We start from the raw sequence: 23,581 nt of genomic DNA, 5'->3' as shown, positions 1-23,581 counted from the left end.
TGATCTCGGGTGCGGGAGGAAATGTTCCTCTTCCTGCACAGAGTTTTGCCATCTGGAGTGGTTCTCTGGAAGAGGTGGGTGGTGGAGGGGGGAGAGTGTAGGTTATGTGGTGATGCTGAAACAGCATATCATGTGTATTTCTGTGAGGGTCTGGGGGGTATAAGGGACTGGATGGGGAGGGTCGTGGCTCAGGTGTGGGAGTTGGGGTTTTAGTGTTGCGGGCATTAAGACTGTAGTCCAGTGGGTGCCTGAGAGCTTCCAGCAAGCCTTGGCATATTTAATTGTAGATTTTGTGTATGTCTATAGGGGTATGCGAGGGAATGGGGAGTGGGTCGTGCACAAACGGGTATTAGCAGGACCTTTAAATAAGATGGTTTGTAGGAATAGGGCCATTGGGGGGAGGAGGCTTTTCTGGTGGGTTACCTCAGTTTAACAGTTGGTGCTTTATTAGCCTTGTAGGTGGAGGTGACTGCTAGTGTGAGTGTGTGAGAGGTGGAATGGCCTTTTAGGGGTTGCATTGAGCTGATCACTTGGAGTGAGCAAGTGCTTTGAGGTGATCAGGGTTCTTGCTTAGCAGGAAGTGAGTGTTCAGTTGCTTGTTGTATGTAAGTTCTGGCCATATGAGTGATGGTTTACTGGCTGTTGGGTGTGGGCCAGGGTTAGTTTGGTGTCTGTGTGGCTGTTTGAACCCAGGCTGGGTGGGGGAGGGGTGGGTGGATGCTTGACAATGTTCTTGGCGACAGTGTGTGTCCTGGTGTATTGTCATGTCTCTGTATCTTGATGAGTTGATACTCATCAGTCATGGTCACTGGTGATTCTCTAACATTGGGCGTGTGTGTGAGAGCGTTAATTCCTGTTCTGGACACAGTTGTATCTGTTTTATTTATAAATCTGAGGATATGTAATTATTTTGTAGTTCAAGGCCAGTGTCCGATATCCTTGGATCAGACCAAATAGGTACATTGTCCACTGACAACCATGTATAGGGGTGTTTTACTGTTTATGTGCGAATAAGTGACAAAACCCTTAATTGGGTGCTGTATTATGGCATGTTTGTATATATTTGTTTTCAGCAGTGGGAACTTTGTTCCACTAAGATGTGTTTTCTAGTACCAAGGTGCCCCTTTGTGGGGAAACATTCTAGCATTATGTTCTATTTTTGTGACACTTACACAGCATGTGTGGTTTTTTGAACCTGGCAAGAACGATCTGTTTGTGTTTTCTAAGTCTTCATTATTGCAAATGTATGTATAGTTTATTCCAGTTATGTTTCTTATTGTTTATTAACATTTGCCTGCGTGGGGTCCTGTGCGTGTCACTACACGCCTTTCCAAAGACAGGGATGGGGAGGGTTGGAGGTGCAGGATGCATGATGTTGATCAAGTGTCATGCTGTACCTCACAGTCTGGTTTAACTGTGTATTGGCCTGTGAGTGTGTTGTGAGATTTATTTTCGAGTCTTTAAGCATGGTTTAGTAACTTTCAACCTGGTATAATATTTGGGCTTTGTACACGTTTAATCTATATTAATAATGTATGTAATCTTATTGTGTACCTTTCCTTATATGTTTTGTATATACTGTTTTTATTAAAATATAAATAAAAAAAAACTTTGAGAGCAACCCATCTCACTCCACATCTATCCATTCTCACACCATAAACTATCAAAACATCCACCTACACACAACCCATTGTCAAACTGCCCATTTTCACACAATCACCTACACACCACCCACCCTCATTCCCCACCACCCACTCTCACACCACCAATCCTCATTCCCCACCACCCACTCTCACACCACCAATCCTCATTCCCCACTGCCCAGTCTCATCTACCACATCACCCATACTCACTACCACATCCCACTCTCACAACAACCCCACTCACTACCCATCAACCAGTTCCACACTTCCCATTCTCACTTTAACCACCTGCATACTACACACCACCCACACATACTACACACCACCCACACATACTACACACCTCCCACACATACTACACACCACCCACACATACTACACTCCACCGACACATACAACACACCACCCACACATATTACACATCACCCACACATACTACACACCACCCACACATACTACACACCACTCACACTTACTACACGCCACCCACACATACTACACACCACTCACACATACTACACACCACCCACACCTACTACACTCAACCTACACATACTGCACACCACCCACAAATACTACACACCATCCACACATACTACACACCACCCACACATACTACACACCACCCACACATAATATACACCACCCACACATTCTTCACACCACCCACACATACTAGACACCACCCAAACATACTACACACCAACCACACATACTGCACACCACACACACATACTACACACCACCCACATATACTACACACTACCCACACATACTACACACCACCCACACATGCTACACACCACCCACACATACTACACACCACCCACACATACTACACACCACCCACACATACTACACACCTCCCACTCATCCATCATTATTATCCACATTTAGACCTACGCCTCCCACCCCCGCAACTCCCACTTTCAAAATTCCCAAACTCACATTACACACATTTCCAACTTCTCCTTCCCCAGACCCCTCATACCACCCACCTTCATGCCACCTATCCTCCCACTCCAAACACACACAACATAGCCTATCAACACTCACCATCATTTTGCCCACCATTACTCCACCCACCCTAACCCCACATATACAACCCTCCCACACATCACCCTCCCACTCACACCACCCCATCACACCATCCTCCCTTACACCACCAACCCTCACACCACTCTGCCTCTCAACACCCTCACTCAAACCACCCTCTCACACAACCCTCCCTCACTTCACCACCCCTTACATCACCCTCCCTCACATCACCCTCACTCACACCACCCTCCCTCACACCACCCTCCCTCACACCACCCTCCCTCACACCTCCCTCCCTCACTTTACCCTCCCTCACATCACCCTCCCTCACATCACCCTCCCTCACATCACCCTCCCTTACACCACCCTCCCTCACACCACTCTGCCTCTCAACACCCTCACTCAAACCACCCTCCCTCACATCACCCTCCCTCACATCACCCTCCCTTACACCACCCTCCCTCACACCACCCTCCCTCACACCTCCCTCCCTCACTTCACCATCCCTCACACTACCCTCCCTCACACCACCCTCCCTCACACCACCCTCCCTCACTTCACCACCCCCACACCACCCTCCCACACACTACCCTCCCTCACACCACCATCCCCCACACCACAGTCCTACACACCACCCTCCCTCACACCACCATCCCCCACACCACCCTCCCACACACCACCCTCCCTCACACCACCCTCCCTCACACCCCCCTCCCACACACCACCCACCAACACACCACCCTCCCTCACACCACCCTCCCTCACACCACCATCCCCCACACCACCCTCCAACACACCACCCTCCCTCACACCACCCTCCTTCACACCCCAATCCCACACACCACCCTCCCACACACCACCCTCCCACACACCACCCACCCACACACCACCATCCATTACACCACCCTCCCACACACCACCCTCCCCTCACACCACCATGCCCCACACCAACCTCCCACACACCACCCTCCCTCACACCACCCTCCCTCACACCCCCCTCCCACACACCACCCTCCCACACACCACCCTCCCTCACACCACCCTCCCTCACACCTCTATCCCTCACACCACCCTCCCTTACACCACTGTCCCTCACACCACCATCCCTCACACCACCCTCCCACACACCACCCTCCCACACACCACCCTCCCACACACCACCCTCCCACACACCACCCTCCCACACACCACCCTCCCACACACCACCCTCCCTCACAACACCATCCCCTACAGTACCCTCCCACACACCACCCCCCCCTCACACCACCCCCCTCACACCACCCTCCCTCACACCACCATCCCTCACACCACCCTCCCTCACACCACCCTCCCTCACACCACTCTCCTCACACCACCCCCTCACACCACCCCCCTCACACCACCCCCCTCACACCACGCTCCCTCACACCACCCATTGTCAGTCAGGTTCTATATTATTGTTATGTTGAAAATGTTACTCACACCACCCTCCCTCACACCACCCTCCCTCACACCACCCTCCCTTGCATCACCAAGTGTAATGACATTGTCAGTCAGGTTCTATATTACTTGTTATGTTGATCTGAAATGTTACACAATACTGACCAGTTGATAATTAAGACACACGTACAACACTTGCCTCTGTATCTGACTGAGGAAGTCTTCTGTGTAGGTGAATATGTTTTACTAATAAAGATACACAACTGCTGCACATGTCTTACTTATATATTCCTCGGAGGGATATTACTCCTCCTGGCAGTTAAAATACTGCTTTAAAATCTCTCTTACTCATCCTGTGAGTAAAAATGCTGCCGTAACGCCAAGTTATATTACTAAACCTGTGAGCAGAAATAGTTGCTTAAAGCAGTGTTAGTCATCCTGGGATTACAAATACTCCCTTGAACCTTTAACAGGGAAAGTATTGGAATAAAAAATATTGTATGTTTATAGTATAATCTTCTATAAGTTATCTTTACCGCTGAAATGTTTTTAGTTGCCTATTACCCATCAAAGGTAGAAAAAATTATAAACATAATGTTTCAAAATGTTAAATATAAGAGATGCATGTTTATTTAAACATTATTATTTAGTAGTAACTTATAGAAGAGATAATTGGACTTTGTTATCAGTATATCTGGACATGGTAAAGAAATATTGTACAATAATATGGTAAAGGTTATTTTTACATTATAGAAAACTCTTATAAACTAATAAGTGTTATTACACTAAACATATATATTAACAATTATTTCTGATCATGTATAATATTACTGCTAAGTGAACCTTGTTAATGAAGTGAAAGAAACAGTTGTTGTCAACTTTCAGACAAATATTTACCTTGCAGATTGAACATGCAATAGTTGATTTGACTAGGATATCTTTCCTGCTACACAACTGACATAACAACCTGCTTGTATGTATACACAAGTGAGGTAATGTTGTGTTATATCTTACACTCTCATCAGTTTTCACCTCAGTTGAAGAATCTACATCAGTTTCTGAGTCAGGTTTAGGATCAATAACATCATAGTCAGTGTTCTTGTGGGATCTTTTGATCAGGAAAAAAATGTTCTCTGGGAACTGGAAAGAGAAAAGAATATAAAATTAGTATTAGAATGCCACCAGTGTTTGCACATTTTTAATGTATATGTAGGTGAAACAGCAAGGAACCTCGAAACACTCGTCAATGAACTCATTAACACATGTAGGAATGAGAACTTGAACAATGCCAGCGTACAACACCGGAATTCCACCAATCATCTCATGAAATTCAACGATGCCCGATTAGTGATCAGAGAGCCTAGTTTCCGCCTTGAATCATCATTAATCACTGTTTCTAACACAATCAAGCAAAATAAAGGCATCTTCAGCATCTCTGAAGTATTATGAAGAATTAGCAAAAATCCTCGTCAAAACAGTAAACCCTGCCATCACATAGTCTCTGCTACACAAGAACATAACAGAGGAGGAACACTGAAACAGACCTTCTCATATCCAACCACCAACACAAATATTTCTCTTACCTATTTTTATGCTACCCAAGTAATAGCTTTTATAATCTTTTACTCATAAGCAAGTTGATTGTTCTACCATATTGTATTACTACTACTACTACTTATATTACTACTACTACTTATATTACTACTACTACAACTTATATTACTACTACTACTACTACAACTTATATTACTACTACTACTACTACAACTTATATTACTACTACTACTACTACAACTTACATTACTACTACTACTTCAACTTATATTACTATTAATACTACTACCACTGGTATTACACCTAAATCTGAGCCTATAAATACCCTCTGTGTCCAAGTATTGTTTGTAACGGCTTGATAAAGCTCCTGGAGAGCGAAACGTTGCCACGATAAAATGTCACATTAGTTTCAATAATGTCCTTTTAGTTTACATTTATAATGTGTGAAATGTTATGTATCAATATTCAGAGACAGAGACGATATTCCAAATGTTAGTTATAAGAACTTTAGTAACTCCTCTCTAAACATTTTACTTTGTACTGGACAGAAATTCAGAAACTTAACCTTTTTATGGAGTGGGGAAAAATAATTGAGATATGAGAACTTTATGAGTGAAAAGTTGGCTGACGTAGATGTTCAGTAGAGTGTTTAGATGTTGTTGATCCAGCCTGCTGTATGGACCAACATACTGCCATGTAGACGACGTAGCTGGTCCAGCCTGTTGTATAGACCAACATACTGCCATGTGGATGACATAGCTGGCCCAGCCTGTTATATGGACCAACATACGGACATGTAGATGACATATCTGGCCCAGCCTCTTATATGGACCAACATACAGCCATGTAGATGACATAACTGACCCAGCCTGTTATATGGACCAACATACGGCCATGTAGACGACATAGCTGGTCCAGCTTGTTGTATGGACCAACATACAGCCATGTAGACGACGTAGCTCCTAGAAGCCTTCACACTGGTTGGTAAAAGTAGGAACTAGTTCCTCGTCGCCTGCTTGCATAGCGCAATATTTATCGCACTTTTAGAAGGCACCCAGATTATTCTTGGTTATAAACAACTAGTTGTATAAACCTATATATATATTTATATATATATATATATATATATATATATATATATATATATATATATATATATATATATATATATATATATATATATATATATATATATATATATATATATATATATATATATATATATATATATATATGTACATATATATATATATATATATATATATATATATATATATATATATATATATATATATATATATATATATATATATATATATATATATATATATATATATATATATATATATATATATATATATATATATATATATACATATATATATATATATATGCAAAACAACCACTCTGAAAGAATAGAGAAATTCCAAGCGCTTTCGTGACTACTCACATTATCAAGGAACTATGAAAGTAAAGCATCCAAGGAAGCTATATAAGAGGTCTGGCCAACACCTCACTATCAGATCCCACAACGGTTAAACACCTGACGCGCACCGACCCAACTGAATAGATCCTTTGCACAACTCACCCACAAACTATTCGACCCAAGAAAATTTAAAAATTATTATTTGTCCAGTGTATTATTAAATTCTTCCCAAATTCTATTAATTATAAATGGATCTAATTTATATAAACCAAAGGAAATATTCATATTATTGTCAAAACTGTTTTATATGAAACAAGATTCAATTGTATTTCTGTCGACCATGGCCTTGCTTGATACTACTTTCTCAACTTTTTGAAAATCAATTGGATAGTTAAAATCTCTTACATGAATAAATAGAGCATTGGAATCTTGTCCAGTTCTTATGCTATATTTATGTTGTTTTAATCTTAGTTCGAGATTTTTACCAGTTTGACCGTAATAAACTTTATCGCGAATTTTACAAGGAATCTTATAGACACATCCATCAGCATTTTGGGGGGAATTCTTTATCAAAAGTTTTTTTACTGTATCAAGATTTTTGAATACAACTTTAATATTAAAAGTCTTAAGAAGAGAAGGCATATCAACCAAGTTTTCATGGTAAGGGAGAACCAACATATTTTTAGTTGAATAAGGCTGGTTGTCCCTTTTTGGATTGTAAAAAGTATTTCTAGCAACTTTAAAAGATTTATCAATTACATTTCTTGGGTATTTTAAATCATTACCTATTTCATAAATTTTGGATATTTCCTCATCTATGAACTGAGGACTACAAATTCGTAAAGCTCTCAAAAACATTGATGAGAAAACAGACAGTTTTACTCTATCTTGATGCGAGGAACAATAGTGGACATAGGAACAGTTATTTGTAGGTTTTCTGTAAATTTTAAATTTGAATTCATTATTACCCTTAATAATTAAAACATCTAGAAAAGGCAATGAGTTATTTTCTTCAAACTCAACAGTAAAGTTTATAGAATGGGCTAAGCTATTCAATTTTCCAAGGAAATGGTGAATATCTACATTTTTGGGAATAAGACACAAAATATCATCAACATATCTGAACCATTTAGCTCTGTTAGGGAGGATTGTGTTAAGCAACCTTGTTTCAAAAAATTCCATGTATAGGTTACTAAGAACAGGATTTCCCATTGCCATACCAAACTTCTGAGTGTAAAACTTATCATTAAATACAAATTTTGCATCAACAATGCAAAGTTTAATAAGTTTAATGATAGTAGGAACTGGCAATGGTAAATCATAGTTAACGAGTTCTTCAGATAAGAAACTTAATAAATCATCAACAGGAACTTTCCTAAACAAGGAAGTAACATCAAAACTAACCATGTTAAAATCATTTAAGTCAGTCAAGGAGCTTAATTTATCAACCAAGTCTATGTTGTTTTTAACATTAAAGTTAGAAATTTTGCCATCAATAGGGCTCAAAATATCAAATTTAAAATTTACAGAAAACCTACAAATAACTGTTCCTATGTCCACTATTATTCCTCGCATCAAGATAGAGTCAAACTGTCTGTTTTCTCAACAATGTTTTTGAGAGCTTCACGAATTTGTAGTCCTGAGTTCATAGATGAGGAAATATCCAAAATTTATGAAATAGGTAATGATTTAAAATACCCAAGAAATGTAATTGATAAATCTTTTAAAGTTGCTAGAAATACTTTTTACAATCCAAAAAGGGACAACCAGCCTTATTCAACTAAAAGTATGTTGGTTCTCCCTTACCATGAAAACTTGGTTGATATGCCTTCTCTTCTTAAGACTTTTAATATTAAAGTTGTATTCAAAAATCTTGATACAGTAAAACAACTTTTGATAAACAATTCCCCCCAAAATGCTGATGGATGTGTCTATAAGATTCCTTGTAAAATTTGCGATAAAGTTTATTACGGTCAAACTGGTAAAAATCTCGAACTAAGATTAAAACAACATAAATATAGCATTAGAACTGGACAAGATTCCAATGCTCTATTTATTTATGTAAGAGGTTTTAACCATCCAATTGATTTTCAAAAAGTTGAGAAAGTAGTATCAAGCAAGTCCATGGTCGACAGAAATGTAATTGAATCTTGTTTCATAAAAAGCAGTTTTGACAATAATATGAATATTTCCTTTGGTTTATATAAATTAGATCCAATTGTAATTAATAGAATTTGGGAAGAATTTAATAATACACTGGACAAATAATAATTTTTAAATTTTCTTGGGTAGAATAGTTTGTGGGTGAGTTGTGCAAAGGACCTATTCAGTTGGGTCGGCGCAAATCAGGTGTTTAACCGTTGTGGGATCTGATAGTGAGGTGTTGGCCAGACCCCTTATATAGCTTCCTTGGATGCTTTACTTTCATAGTTCCTTGATAATGTGAGTAGTCACGAAAGCACTTGGAATTTCTCTATTCTTTCAGAGTGGTTGTTTTGCATATTCTGAAATCACCTATTTACTGTGATCTTATTGCATATATATATATATATATATATATATATATATATATATATATATATATATATATATATATATATATATATATATATATATATATATATATATATATATATATATATATATATATATATATATATATATATATATATATATATATATATATATATATATATATATATATATATATATATATATATATATATATATATATACATATATTATTGTGACCACCAACGATTGGTATTGATAAATAACAATACTTTACTAGCCAAGGACTCGAACCCCTGCAGCTTTGGCCTGCCTCTTGGTGGGCAAAAACACATGATGCCTTAATCCAATGAACCATACAATGCTTAAGAGTAGAGCATCCAGCAGAACTGGATGTTGTACTCGCTACCCAAGGATATGATGGTGTGGATGACTCTAGGCTAATTTCATTCTAGTCCCTGTTTGGTGTACTAGTACAACGAGCAGTATTTTATATTATTGTGACCACGAACGAGTGGTATTGATCAATAACAACACTGCACTAGCCAAGGACTCGAACCTTGGCTAGAGCAGTGATGTTATTGATCAATACCACTCGTTTGTAGGCACAGTATAAAATACTGCTCGGTTTACTAGTACACCAAACAGGGATAGAATGAAATTAGCCTAGAGTCATCCACACCATCGTGTGCCCTTGGGTAGAGAGTACAACATCCAGTTCTGCTGGATGCGCTACTCTTAAGGATTGTATGGTACAGTGGATTAGGGGGTCAAGTGCTTTCGCCCACCATCAAGCAGGCCAAAGCAACATTGGTTCGAGTCCTTGGCTAGTGCAGTGCTGTTATTGATCAATACCACTCGTTCGTGGTCACAATTATATATATATATATATATATATATATATATATATATATATATATATATATATATATATATATATATATATATATATATATATATATATATGTATATATATATATATATATATATATATATATATATATATATATATATATATATATATATATATATATATATATATATATATATATATATCGGGTACCATGGTCTTGTGTGCCGTAAATCCGAGGGAAAGATTGCAAGACATGAGGAGGTTAATAACATTATCAAGAGGAGCCTCACAACAGCTGGATGCCCAGCAGTAAGGGAGCCACCCCAACTATGCAGATCTGATGGCAGCCAGAAGCGTCCAAATGGTATCACCCTTCAAGCCTGGACAGATGGGAAGCAGGTGGTGTGGGACTATACATGTGCATCTACCTTGGCTGATACCTATCTCCAATACACCAGGGAGGAAGGAGGGGCAGCTGCCAGCTTCAGGGAGTCCTAAAAATCTAGAAAATATGGAGAACTTGCCCATCATTATATGTTTGTTCCCATAGGCTCAGAGACCCTTGGCTCATGGGGAAAGAGTGCATCTAAATTCCTTAAGGAGCTGGGAAAAAGACTCATCAGGGTAACTATGGATCCCAGGGCAGATAGTTTTCTGTTCCAGCGGCTCAGTGCGGCTGTTCAAAGGGGTAATGCCTGCTGTATTTTGGGCACACGCCCCAGCTCTGAGGAGCTGGATGAGATTTTCGCCTTATAATCGGTGATACACACGTAACAACATGTACCGTATGTGCCACCTTTATATCAATAGTGTATCTCTTGGATCTTCTGTACCATATTATGAAATAAAATATTCCTATTAGTAAAAAAAAAAAAAATATGAAAAGATGGGGTGGTAGGGGAAGTGGAATATTCAAACGGCTTCAGGAAGAAATCCAAATATTTTTCCTTGAAGCCTTTTTATCCACTTTTCCGAGGCTATGGGTCCCACAATTTACACCAGAGGTGGACCCCATCCTATATATTTAACAAAAAAAAAAAAAAAAAAAAAAAAAAAAAAAAAAAAAAATATATATATATATATATATATATATTTATATATATATATATATATATATTTATTTACATATATATATATATTATATATATAGACATATCTGTATATATATATATTGACATATATACATATATATATATATATATATATACATATCTGTATATATATATATATATATATATTTATTTTTATTATCACACTGGCCGATTCCCACCAAGGCAGGGTGGCCCGAAAAAGAAAAACTCTCATCATCATTCACTCCATCACTGTCTTGCCAGAAGGGTGCTTTACACTACAGTTTTTAAACTGCAACATTAACACATATATATATGTAGAGAGAGAGAGGGGAAGAAATTACACAGATAGAAGGACAGATAGAAAAAGAATGAGATAGAAAGGGAGAGATGGAGAATGGGAGATTGAGAGAGAGAAAAAGGACTGCATTTTAGAAATTGCCACCTAAGTATCTAGTTTATTTTGCATCCCATATCCATCCTGTGGAGGGTACCACAAGAGCATATGTATACTCAAAAGGGAACAAGAGCATATCTGGATTTATTTCAACAATTCACTTTTCTGCTACCAGCAAATTTATGAATATTTTTTAATGTATTTGGTATCCTATTTTTATTTATATAATAAAATGACATATCAAATAGGTTATTATACTGTCTATCTCTACATCGGTGGCCGAGACGCAAAGTGGAAATCTGTTAAAAGAAAAGTCACCAACTCTTCGTATTCTTTTACAAGAATGCCAAGTCACTACCTCTTCTGGAGCTGTGAATGGATCCTGGCTCTACTACTTCACTATCTAGACAGTTCCACTTACTGACAAAGCTAAGGACATACTCCATAGCTCCGGGACTAACAATGTTGCAAACTATTACTCTTTCTCCAATTCCTTGAGGTGTTTCATGAGGTGTGGGTCAGATGGGCCTGAATTACATGGTCTACAATGTCGTAAATGACACCATGGATGTTGCAACACTATTTATAGGTTTCCCAGAAGCCTGTATGCTGCAGTAGCTATTTGGTTTACTGTGTATATCAGGAGATGTGCTCTGTATAATGCTAACCTCAAGAACCTTTTCCTTGAGAGAGTTTTACCTCCTTTGACCCCCCTAAGCTGTATTCCATCAGCGGTCTTTGTTCTTCCCTAAGCTACATGATTTTTGCATTTTGTGAGAATATACTCGAGAAGCCGTTTGTCAAACCAGGCTTTCATCGTGTCCAAATCATCCTGGAGATTCACTTCATTCTTATCCGCCTGTATTCACTAGGTTCACATCATTATGAGCAGGGGCACGTCTGAATATATCTCTTCAGTCATGTCATTTACATGTGCAAGAAATAGTACCTGACCTAGGACTGATTCATATGAAAGCCTACTCTACATATGTGCTCACTTTGACACCTCGTCACGTCCCAACACACGTTCTTTCAAGGTCTTTCTCCTTGAGTGAAGTTCGCAGTCTTTGTCCACCTAGCCTATACTCTGTCTACAGTCTTCTTTGCCCTTCCCCAATTTTCACGACTTTGCATGTCGCAGGGTTGAATTCAAGAAGCCAGTTGCTGGACCATTTGTCCAGCATGTCTAGGTCTCTTTGTAGTCCTGCCTGATCCTCATCTGATCTAATTCTTCTCATTAACTTCACATCATCTACGAACAGGGACACTTCAAAATCTATCCCTTCCATCATGTCATTCATATATATCAAAAACAGGACTCATCCTAGGACTGACCCCTGTGGGACCCCGAACTTTACCGGTCCCCACTGTGATACTTCTTCACATAACATGACTTGTTGTTGCCTCCCTATCAAGTAATCTCTAATCCATTGCAGTGCCCTTCCTGTTATATGCACCTGAACCTCCAGCTTCAGCACTAATCTCTTGTGAGCAACTGTGTCGAAGGCCTTACTGCAGTCCAGGTAAATGCAATCAACCCACCCCTCTCTCTTGTGTCTTACTTCTGTTACCTTGTCATAAAACTCCAGAAGGTTTGTGACACAGGATTTGTCTTCCATGAGTCCGTACTAATCTTGTTCTGTTCAAGTTGCTCCACCACTCTCCTTCTGATAATCTTCTTCATGACTTTGCATAGTATACACGTCAGTGATACTGGTCTATAGTTTAATGCTTCATTTCTGTCTCATAAAGATGGGGACTACATATGCCAACTTCCATGCCTCAGGTATTTGCCCAGTTTCAAGGGATGAGGTTGTGGTTAGTGGCACACACAGTATCTCTGCTCCCTCTCTAAGGGCCCATGGAGAAAATTTGTCCAGTCCCACCGTCTTTGAGGTATCAAGGTCACTTAGGAGCTTCTTCACCTCCTCCTCGGTTGTGTGTATTTCATCCAACACTTGTTGGTATATCCCTTGTTGCTGTACCCCACTGTTTTGTCTTCCCAGTGTCCCTTAAGGCTCCACTGTAAATACTTTCTGAAATCTCATGTTGAGCTCCTCACATACTTCTTGGTCATTTCTTGTGAGCTTCCCACCTTCTTTCCTCAGCCTGATTACCTGGTCCTTGACTGTTGTCTTCCTCCTGATGTGGCTGTAAAGCAGTTTCGGGTCAGACTTGTCTTTTGACTCTGTCATTTTTCGTAATGCTGCTGGGCCTCCCTACTTATCTGTGCATACTTGTTTCTGGCTCGTCAACTAATCTCTTTATTTTCCTGAGTTCTTTGCCTTCCGTACTTTTTCCATTCTCTAGTGCTCTTAGTTTTTGCCTCCCTACACCTTCGGGTAAACCAAGGGCGCATTCAGATCTTCCCATTATTTCTGTTACACTTGGGAACAAACCTTTCCTCTGACTCCTTACATTTTCTTGTTACATACTCCATTATTTCATTTACTAACTTTCCTAACAATTTTCTTTCCCACTGAAACTCCTGCAGGAAGTACTTCATACTTGTATAGAGCGTCCGCGCCTGAAATTCTTTATTTTTCTTTCGATTTCTTTCATTTTTTTTTCTTGTACGTAAAGAAGAACGTTTCAATAGTAATGTGACCAAGGTTCAATAAGATAGCTCAAAAAACAACTGAGAAAAAAATTATTTACTAATAATCATACATATTGAACTGTATTTTCGTAATGGGACTTGGAGAAGCTGTTTTGGCATTATCTACGCATAAAACAATGTTAAACTGTATTTAGCACAATTACCAGAACTGTAATTTATCCTTTCTTCATTCTTAAAAAAAATAAAGTTTGTATGGTTTTGATATTCAGACAAATATCTGAATTTTGCCCTCACAAAAATAAAAATCAAATTATAATATCTCAGTTGACTACTCACCAGCTTGTAAAACAATCTTTCCTTTATGTTCTCTGTGAATTTCATTGCATTCCTGCTATTATTAACGAAAACACTGGCTTATATATGTGGAATAAATTACTTCCGAGATAACCCGCGAAACAGCCGGACCACCGATTTTTTTTTTCGAGAAAATAGCATTTTTCTCAGCATTACGAGTGTATATCATAGTTACCAACGTCCGTTTTCTTTAATATAAGGACCCTGGACATGAAAGAAGGAGAATGGAAGCCCATCCCTGGCGATGGGAATCTTATATTCCCGTGGGAACGCTCTAGGAATGTGCCATATATTATTCATTCTGGAGTATTTACCATATTTCTTTGTTATTTATATTGTTTATTATGTCATATTAGATAAACTGTGATAGATAAATAAGCCGTAGAAGCTATAATAGCGTTATATTGAAGCATATTCCCCGTCATCCCCAGACTGGAATTTTCCATGACGTCAGCAAAATGGTGCCAGAAGGTTCCTGGTTGGCTGGAAGTCTATGTATAAGTCCCACCCACTGTATTTTGATGCCAAATCGTCAATTATTATCTTAGAAAGAATAATACAATAAATTCACGAAAAAAAAAAACTGAAAAAAAATGAAAATTGACGACAGGTGAGCACACCTGCCGCGGGTGGTGGCGTCATCCTAGGTGATTTAAATGACCATAATTCCTTGTAGGAATGTCGTACAACAATGATTCTTGTATCATTGTGTTGCCAGAGAGTTAAGCTGTTTTTTTTATAAGATTAACTCAATTTGTGAATTTTTCGACAAAATTTTTCGTTTTAAAGTTTACATTTATCCTTTCCACTCCTGTTACCCTCTCCATTTGTAACTCTACTATGCATTCAAAGCTCAGAAACATGTGATCACTAACTTCAAGGGGCCTTTCATATGTGATGTCCTCAATGACTGAGCTACTCAGGGTAAACACTAGGTCCAATCGTGCTGGTTCATCGTCCCCTCTCTCTTTGGTGGTGTCGCTAACATGTTGGTGCATGAGGTTTTCCAGTACATCCATCATGGCTCTCCATGTTCCTGGACCCCCATGTGGATCTAGGTTTTCCAAATAATTCTCCCTGTGGTTGAAATCGCCCATAAGCAGTAACTTTGCTTTGCTCAAGTGAAGTCTTCTGGCCACCTCAGCTAGTGTGGCTACCATTGCTCTGTTTCTCTCTTCATATTCATCTCATGGCCTCCTGCAGTTCTGTGGTAGGTTATGCATCACTGCAATAGTTACCATATGTCCCCCAGACTGAATTGTACCTACTATGTAATCCCTTCCTCATTTCTCGTCCATGCCTTCCATTTCCTGGAATCCCCATCATTTTTTAATGAGCAGTGCAGCCCCTCCTCCACCTCTGCTCCTATCTTTCCTCATGATCTGATATCTGGGTGGGAAGATTGCATCTATTATTATCCAAGTTAGTTTTGTTTCTGTGAGAGCTATGATGACTGGGGACGTCTCCTTGTTTCTTACATGCCACTTCTCACATTTATTCGTTATTCTATCCACGTTTGTATACCAGACCTTCAACTGCTTTACTAAATCTATGGTCTCGGAAGAATGGTGGGTTTGTGGAAGCAGGAGCCCTGGTGGAGGCATATAGCGGGTTACCCAGGTTTTCTGTCCTGCTTTATGGATCCCATTTTTCTTCCACAGAAAGAAGTGCTTATGAATTTTCCATAGGGATAGCCAGTGGGGGACAGTGGCAGATGGGGAGAGAAAAGCAGGGAAGGTTAGGGGGTACAAGTGGAGAAGGGAAAGGGAAGTGCAGAAAAGGGGGTGGGGAGAAAGACAGAGAGGAGGAAGAGAAGATGAAGAGGGAGAGGATGTGGAATAGAAGAGAGAGAGTGGGAGAAAGAGAGGGAGAGAGACAGTGAGAGTGAGAGAGTGAGAAAGAGAGAGAGAGAGAGAGAGAGAGAGAGAGAGAGAGAGAGAGAGAGAGAGAGAGAGAGAGAGAGAGAGAGAGAGAGAGAGAGAGAGAGAGAGAGAGAGAGAGAGAGAGAGAGAGAGAGAGAGAGAGAGAGAGAGAGAGAGAGAGAGAGAGAGAGAGAGAGAGAGAGAGAGAGAGAGAGAGAGAGAGAGAGAGAGAGAGAAAGGAGTGTGGGGGAACATGTGTAGCTAAGGATGGTTAGCATCAGCCTTTACAGTGGTGGCAAGGGTTCGTGAACATGTTTGTGTATGCACAAAGTATGGTTACACATGCTCTTGTGAGTGTATAATGTTCGTAGGCCTAGTAGACTCTGCACCAGAGAAGGAGAGAGAAGAGGAGAATCAAAAGGAGGAGGGGGAAAAGGAAGAGGAACAGGAGGAAGGAAGAGGAGGAGGTGAGAGAGGAAGAGGAGGAGTGAGGGGAGGAGGCAGAAGAGGAGGGGAAGAGGAGGGAGAGGAGAGGAGAAGAGGAGAGAGAGGAGGAAGAGGAAGAGAAGTAGGAGGAAGAGGTGGAGAAGAGTGGAGGAGTATGTATGTACTCGCCTATTTGTACTCACCTATTTGTGGTTGCAGGGGTCGAGTCATAGCTCCTGGCCCCGCCTTTTCACTGATTGCTACAAGGTCCTCTCTCTCCCTGCTCCATGAGCTTTATCGTACCTCGCCTTAAAACTATGTATGGTTCCCGCCTCCACTACTTCACTTTCTAGGCTATTCCACGGCTTGACTACTCTATGACTGAAGAAATACTTCCTAACATCCCTTTGATTCATCTGAGTCTTCAACTTCCAATTGTGACCTCTTGTGTCTGTGTCCCATCTCTGAAACATCCTGTCTTTGTCCACCTTGTCTATTCCACGCAGTATTTTATATGTCGTTATCATGTCTCCCATGACCCTCCTGGCCTCCAGTGTAGTCAGGCCGATTTCCCTCAACCTTTCTTCGTAGGACAATCCCCGTAGCTCTGGGACTAGTCTTGTTACAAACCTTTGCACTTTCTCTAATTTCTTGACGTGCTTGACTAGGTGTGGATTCCAAACTGGTGCTGCATACTCCAGTATAGGCCTGACGTAAATGGAATACAGAGTCTTGAACGACTCCTTACTGAGGTATCGGAACGCTATCCATAGGTTTGCCAGGCGCCCGTATGCTGCAGCAGTTATCTGATTGATGTGCGCCTCAGGAGATATGCTCGGTGTTATACTCACCCCCAGATCTTTTTCCTTGAGTGAGGTTTGCAGACTTTGGCCATCTAAACTATATTGTGTCTGCGGTCTTCTTTGCCCTTCCCCAATCTTCATGACTTTGCATTTGGCGGGGTTAAGCTCAAGGAGCCAGCTGCTGGACCAGGCTTGTAGCCTGTGCAGGTCTCTTTGTAGTCCTGCCTGATCCTCATCCGATTTGATTCTTCTCATTAACTTCACATTGTCCGCAAACAAGGACACTTCTGAGTCTATCCCTTCCGTTATGTCATTCACATATACCAAGAACAGCACAGGTCCTAGGACTGACCCCTGTGGAACCCCGCTTGTCACAGGCGCCCACTTTGACACCTCATCCTGTACCATGATGCGTTGTTGCCTCTTTGTCAGTTATTCTATGATCCATTGCAGTGCCTTTCCTGTTACGTGTGCCTGATCCTCTAGCTTCTGCAGTAACCTCTTGTGAGGAACTGTGTCGAAGGCCTTCTTGCAGTCCAAAAAAATGCAGTCGATCCACCCCTCTCTCTCTCTTGTCTTACTTCTGTCACCTTATCATAAAACTCTAGTAGGTTTGTGACACAGGATTTTCCTTCCCTGAAACCGTGCTGGTTGTCAATTATACACTTGTTTCTTTCCAGGTGCTCCACCACTCTCCTCCTATGATCTTCTCCATGACCTTGCATACTATACATGTTAGTGATACAGGTCTGAGAGATGTTGTCTGGTCCCACCGCCTTTGAGGTGTCAAGTTCGCACAGCAGCTTCTTAACCTCCTCCTTGGTTTTGTGTATTTCATCCAGCACTTGCTGGTCCCCCCCCCCGTTCTGATTTCCTGGAGTCCTACTGGTTTCCACTGTAAATACTTCTTTAAATCTCGTGTTGAGCTCCTGGTATACGTCCCTGTCGTTTCTTGTGAATTCCCCATCACCCTTCCTCAGTCTGATTACCTGGTCCTTGACTGTTGTTGTCCTCCTGATGTGGCTGTACAACAGCTTCGGGTCAGTCTTGACTTTTGATGCAATGTCATTTTCATATTGTCGCTGAGCCTCCCTTCTTATCTGTGCATATTCGTTTCTGGCTCTTCTGCTAATCTCTTTATTTTTCTGAGTTCTCTGTCTTCTGTACCTTTTCCATTCTCTAGTACACCTAGTTTTTGCCTCCCTACACCTTTGGGTGAACCAAGGACTCGTTCTGTTCTTCCCATTATTTCTGTTTCCCCTGGGAACAAACCACTCCTCTGCCTCCTTGCATTTTGTTGCCACATAGACAATCATTTCTTGTACTGGTTTTCCTGTCAGTTCCCTCTCCCACTGAATGTCTTGAAGAAAGTTTCTCATGCCTGGGTAGTTCCCCCTTTTGTAGTTTGGTTTTTCCCACCCTATTCCTGCTACTCTCTCCACTTGGAGCTCAACTATGTAGTCGAAGCACAGAACCACATGGTCACTAGCTCCCAGGGGCCTTTGATACATGATATCCTCGATGTCGAAACAACTCAAGGTGAATACAAGGTCTAGTCTAGCTGGTTCATCTTCTCCTCTCTCTCTGGTAGTGTCTCTAACATGTTGATGCATGATGTTTTCCAGTACCATATCCATCATCTTGGCTCTCCATGTTTCGGGACCCCCATGGGGCTCCAGATTTTCCCAGTCAATCTCCTTGTGATTGAAATCACCCATAACTAGTAACTTTTCTCCCCCCATGTGTGCTCTCCTGGCCACCTCGGCTAGTGTGTCGACCATTGCTCTGTTGCTCTCATCGTATTCTTCTCTTGGCCTCCTGCTGTTCTGTGGTGGGTTGTACATTACTGCAATTATCACCTTATGTCCCTCAGACTGGATTGTTCCTACTAAGTAGTCCCTTCCGCCCGTGCCATCCATTCCTTCCATTTTCTCAAAACCCCACTGGTTTTTAATGAGCAGTGCAACTCCTCCTCCCCCTCTCCTCCCTCTGTCTTTCCTGAGGATTTTATATCCGGATTGAAAGATTGAATCTGTTATTATTCTGGTGAGTTTTGTTTCTGTGAGTGCTATTATGTCTGGGGATGTCTCTTGATTCTTTCGTGCCACTCATCATACTTATTTGCTATTCCATCTGCATTTGTATACCACACCTTCAAATTCTTTTCTAAGACTGTGGTCTGGGAGGTGTACTGGGGTTGGGGAAGTTGGAGACCTGATAAGGAACTATGGGTGGTTGCTGTGGGGGTGGAGTTTGTAGTGTAGTGGGTGGGGGCATTGGATGTGGCGTGGGTGTTTTGGTTTAGAGTGTTTGGTTTCACTGTTGTTGACCAGGTTGGGAGGCTTCTATAGGAAGTTGTGAGGGAGGCTGTATTTGATCTTCCTGTGTCTGGGATCTCCTGTCTGAAATCTCCATCCCTTCTCTTTCCTCCTTTCGCCTTTGTACCATCTCTCTCAGTTTTCGCCTTTCTTCTTGTGTTCTGTCGCGGTCGAGATACAACTTCCTGTATGCCAGCATGTTCCTTAATTGTGTTTTCTCCTGCAGGATCCTGTTCTGAGTCGATTCTGCCTTGAAGGTCACTTTCACTGGCCGGGTTCTTTCTTTTACAAACCCCCCTATTCACCGAAAATTTTCCAGCTGGGTCATGTCATCTTCTATTGCTTTCATGATGCTTTCAATTGCTTTTTTTTCCCTTGTTTTCTTTCTTCATATGTTTCCCCTTCAACTTCCTGTGTGTGTGTGTGTGTGTGTGTGTGTGTGTGTGTGTGTGTGTGTGTGTGTGTGTGTGTGTGTGTGTGCGTGTGTGTGTGTGTGTGTGTGTGTGTGTGTTCATGTGTGTATGTGTGTGTGTGTGTGTGTGTGTGTGTCTGTGTCTGTGTGTGCCTGTATGTCGTATATGTATGTGGGTGATTATGTGTGTGTGTGTGTGTACTTACGTACTTGTACTCACCTAGTTGTGGTTGCAGAGGTCGAATGACAGGTCCTTGCCCCGCTTCTTCATGGGTCGCTTCTAAGTCATTCTTCATGCTCTATGAGCTTCATCATACTTCTTCTTAAAGCTTCCGAGACTATTCCATTTCCTGACGACTCTGTGACTTAAGAAATACTTCCTAACATCCCTGTAATTTACCTCACATTTGCCTCATATTCTAGGGCCTGTATCCTGTGACTCCCATACTTTTGATCACATTTTTCTCCCATTGTCTTCTTCGTAAGTTTCCCCTTCTACTTCCTGAATCCCATAAACAAAGACTGACCTCTCCCTTTCATTCTCCCACTCCATATCCCTATGTATCCTCTGATTTGATTTAGTTTTCTCCATTGCAGCTTTCTTTTCTTCAGTTTCTTTACTATCTGTTGTCCTTGGGCTCAGTGGCCTGTCATTTTCCCTTCTCAGCTTTCCCTGGGCACTGCTCTGGTCTGTTAGGGCCTCCACATATAGCTGATATGGCCTCTGCATACAATTTCCCTTCATTCCCTTCAGCCTCCTTGCTTGTGACTGAGGTAGCAGTCTCTGATGTCATTGCCATACCATTCTTTAGTTCTTAATGCTGTTTCAGATTTTTCAGCTCCTTTTCTAATCTCTGAATCTTAGCCCCTGCTGCTGTGACTTGTGTGTGAGTGTGTGTACATGTGTGCTTCTGCATGTGTGCGTGTACTCACCTAATTGTACTCACCTAATTGTGGTTGCAGGGGTCGAGACTCAGCTTCTGGCCCTGCCTATTCAATGATTGCTATTAGGTCCTCTCTCTCTCTGCTTCCTGAGCTATGTCATACCTCGTCTTAAAGCTATGTATGGTTCCTGCCTCCGCTACATCACTTGCTAGGCTATTCCACTTCATGACTACTCTATTGCTGAAGAAATACTTCCTAACATCCCTGTAATTCGTCTGAGTCTTCAGCTTCCAATTATGACCCATTGTTCCTGTGTCCCATCTCTGGAACATCCTTTCTCTATCCACCTTATCTATATCACGCAGTATTTTGTATGTCGTTATCATGTCTCCCCTGACACTCCTGTTCTCCAGTGTCGTCAGTCCGATTTCCCTCAATCTTTCTTCGTAAGACATTCCCCTGATATCCGGAACTAACCTTGTTGCAAACCTATGTACTTTCTCTAATTTCTTGACGTGCTTGACCAGGTGTGGGTTCCAAACTGATGCTGCATACTCCAGTATGGGCCTGACGTACACAGTGTACAGTGCCTTGAACGATTCCTTACTAAGGTTTGCCAGGCACCCATATACTGCAGCAGTTATCTGGTTGATGTGTGCCTCCTGAGACGTGCTCGGTGTTATGGTCACTCCAAGATCTTTCTCGTTGAGCGAGGTTTGCAGACTTTGACCACCTAGCCTATACTCTGTCTGCGGTCTTCTTTGCCCTTCTCCGATCTTCATGACTTTGTACTTGGCAGGGTTGAATTCGAGAAGCCAGTTGCTGGAACCCGTGTCCAGCCTGTCCAGGTCTCTTTAAAGTCCTGCCTGATCCTCATCTGATGTAATTCTTCTCATTAACTTCACATCATTTGCAGACAGGGACACCTCTGAGACCATTCCTTCCATCAAGTCATTCACATACACCAAAAATGGAACTGGTCCTAGGACCGACCCCTGTGGGACCTCACTCGTCACAGGTGCCCACTGTGATACCTCATCATGTACCATTACTCATTGTTGCCTCCCTGTCAGGTATTCTCTGATCCATTGCAGTGCCCTTCCTGTTATACATTCCTGATCCTCCAGTTTCTGCACTAATCTCTTGTGAGGAACTGTGTCGAAGGCCTTCTTGCAGTCCAAGAAAATGCAATTAACCCACCCCTCTCTCTCGTGTTTTACTTCTGTAACTTTGTCATAAAACTCCAGAAGGTTTTTGACACACGATTTGCCTTCCATGAATCCATGTTGGTTGTCGTTTATAATCTTGTTCCGTTCTAGGTGCTCCACCACTCTCCTCCTGATAATCTTCTCCATGACTTTGCATACTATACACGTCAGTGACACTGGTCTGCAATTCAGTGCCTCTTTTCTGTTTCCTTTTTTAAATATGGGGACTACATTTGCTGTCTTCTATACCTCGGGCTGTCAGCATAGTTGCTGATCCTCCTTTACATGTGTTGCATGCATAGATTAGTTGAGTATTATAGTACCATCCATGTGCTTTATATAGAAGATCCCTATTAGGCCTGTGACTGTATGACGTCACGGGATGCAGCTTGGGCGAGTGTGTCGCTCTGCCTCATTCTCACTCGGCGTTTACACATCCAGGCAGTAACACGGCAGGCTGGGCCCATCCCTTCCTTACCACAGTCTGACAATATATATCGTTACCATCCAACAAGTGAGTTTACCTTATCCATCATTCTCCTACCTAACCTCCTACGACAAATTGGTGGCAACAGAGGGCCTGTAATTCTGACAATTACAGCGATTTCTGGAGATAAATTTCTACTGAGCCGGTCACCATCTTCTGACGCTAGGCCTCCTGAGAAGGTTAACGCTCGGCCTAGCCAGCCAGCTACCCGACCAAGCGTCTACCAGCTCTCTACATTATTCACTGGTCAGTCTCTTTGTATTAGTGTTTATCTGCTTATTTGCATCACTCCCGAGGGGTGCAGTCTCGGCTGAGTGGTTGAGGGGAGTAGACGTGTGCTGGGGATCAGGACCTA

At 41.5% G+C, this 23,581-nt stretch overlaps 1 protein-coding gene across 7 annotated transcripts in view; it reads left to right on the top strand.

Moving 5' to 3' along the window:
* LOC128701491 (uncharacterized) overlaps window positions 1-23,581 on the top strand; it is a 248,289-nt gene that overhangs the window by 225 nt on the left and 224,483 nt on the right. Inside the window, exon 1 of one of the 7 annotated variants that reach the window (XM_070101759.1) lies at window positions 13,348-13,434. The exons of the other annotated variants lie outside the window; for them this stretch is intronic. The gene's annotated coding sequence lies outside the window, so the exon portion shown is untranslated. Of the gene's footprint in view, window positions 1-13,347; window positions 13,435-23,581 lie in introns of those variants that run through there. 7 annotated transcript variants of the gene reach the window in all.

The sequence above is a fragment of the Cherax quadricarinatus genome, chromosome 78 (genome assembly GCF_038502225.1).
Source record: "Cherax quadricarinatus isolate ZL_2023a chromosome 78, ASM3850222v1, whole genome shotgun sequence".
NCBI lineage: Eukaryota > Metazoa > Arthropoda > Malacostraca > Decapoda > Parastacidae > Cherax > Cherax quadricarinatus.
The sequence above is the reverse complement of the archived record's forward strand: the minus strand, read 5'-3'. Positions and strand labels throughout refer to the sequence as shown.